The 2,145-nt window shown below is 38.8% G+C and overlaps 1 long non-coding RNA gene across 1 annotated transcript; it reads right to left on the bottom strand.

The window, feature by feature from the left end:
* Nucleotides 1–297: 297 nt before the first annotated feature.
* On the bottom strand, nucleotides 298–1,639 carry LOC140852481 (uncharacterized). Its single transcript, XR_012135368.1, has 3 exons — nucleotides 1,535–1,639; nucleotides 1,352–1,439; nucleotides 298–365 (listed from the first exon to the last, which is right to left on the bottom strand). It is a non-coding gene; the product is annotated as an uncharacterized lncRNA (long non-coding RNA).
* Between the last annotated feature and the right edge of the window lie 506 nt (nucleotides 1,640–2,145).

Here is a 2,145-nt window from a genome sequence, read left to right on the forward strand (position 1 = left end):
GTGTATGCACATATTTTTCCAAAACAAGACCCCTACTAGGACCACGCACTGCACGTCGATGCTGTGTTCCTACATGTAAAAATTGGTGAAATGAACATATATCATGTATCACTAAATACATATAACAAAAAATATATATGGTTTATAAATTGATAGAGATGTACCTGTAAGGGGATGATGCTGCAGTACCATGGCCTCCGGCTGGGCGCTCTGGCTGAGCACTATCTGCTCTGTAGACTCGGGCAACTGAGTCTCATCTAAAATCCTCTGACTCATTATGCAAAATGCTAAAGTGATGATGTGTATCATCAAGCGGAGCCTGCTGCCTACCCCGTGAATGTCTACGTCCAGGACCAGTCATGATGCTGCAATGATTAAAATAATTTAAATCAGTAAGTAATCAAAAAACTCAAGTATTACATGATATAACAAAAAAATAAATTAAATTACTTATTCATATTAATTATTGTTCTCAGATTCTGAACTCGTGTCCATATAGTCATCTTCGACGGGAGTCATAGAAGACTTCGACCCTGAAGTGCTATCATCATCGTCGTTAATGAAGTCATTATTGGATCGTGCTTGTGTCCGTGCCCTTATCGACGATCCAACAACAGAAACATCCTCAGGTTCATAGTCGTCTCTTTGTAATTGTCCTATGTCAATCGTATCATCTGGCACTAATATGTTATCTGGTGCTTGCATTTGATATGCTTCGTTTTCAATAATTGCACAGACTTCATTCTCAAGATGTTCATCGTTCGGGCATGTGAAAAGTGCATGATCAAACAAATGCCTATGCTGAGCCCTTATTGCAACTCGCCAAGGCTCTTTCATTTTGTTATCATCAATATACCACACTAGTCTTGCTTGCTTTGCAAAAATATAAGGATCACTTTCATACCATACATGACCAGTGTGGACACTGACGAGTTGAGGATCTATAACAATTGGCCTGTGTCGTCCTAAGTCATACCATCGATACTTGAATAACACAATCCGTCGAAGACCACTATATCTCAACTCTATAACCTCATGCAGAACACCAAAAAAATCTATTATTTCACCCTTGTGCTCGCCCTCCACGCTTATTCCACAATTCTGTGTGGTTCGATCACGATCGTGATCTTCCGTTAAGAATCGCACACCATTGACTATGCATGCTGAATATACTGATATACGTCTGTCAGGTTTTCGTGCAAGTGCAGCTAAGTCATTACTGATATAGTTAGGATTGTCTATACGTAGCTGAGCTATCTACAATTAAAAGAACAATAAGCAGGTTAAATTTGACAAAATAAATACTATATAAACAAATTTTTAATCATGGATGAACATGAACATAACTTACCCGTTCGTCAAACCATGATGCGAATTGATTCCTATATCGTGCCGCTGCTAATGTAGGATTACTTCTTCTGAGCTCACTTTCGTGTTCTCTGAAGTGATACAGTAATACCATGTATATTTTAATTTAGAGTCCACATACATTCATTGATATATCAACAAATAAAAATTAAATGTATATACTCACATCATGTAGGCTTCTACCTCCTCGCAATTGTTTAGCACATACCAATGCATGTCATCCGTTTCTTGTGGTGTCAACATTCGAAAATCTTTTTTACCATATGGTCGGGCAACATTAGAGAACACGAACAATCCATCGGTCAGAATCTCGTCAACAGCCTAAATGACCAGTGTATAACATGCCAATGGCTTCACCAGCCTATCCCCTCGTCGAATCAAATGTAATTCCTTTCTAATCCGCATATCCTCTAAGTCAACACGAGCCTTCACGGTATCCTTCGTTCTTCCTTCGATATTGAGAATGGTATAAAATACATTATCAAATATATTCTTTTCAATATGCATGACGTCAAGATTATGTCGAAGAAGAGGCATTTTCCAATATGAAAGATCAAACAACTTGCTCTTTTTTCTCCAATTTCCGATACTTGTTCGCACCCCTACTTGGCTGGCCAGACCCTTACCAAATATGACATCCTGTGGGTTTGATAACTGATTTAAAATATTATCCGTAGACCAGAATCTTGGCTGCGCACGTCATTCATGCTTGCCATTGAACTTAAGACTTCTCCTCCATCTATGATCATCTGGCAAGAAACGTCGATGGCCGGTAAA

Source organism: Elaeis guineensis, chromosome 11, assembly GCF_000442705.2.
Source record: "Elaeis guineensis isolate ETL-2024a chromosome 11, EG11, whole genome shotgun sequence".
NCBI classification, from domain to species: domain Eukaryota; kingdom Viridiplantae; phylum Streptophyta; class Magnoliopsida; order Arecales; family Arecaceae; genus Elaeis; species Elaeis guineensis.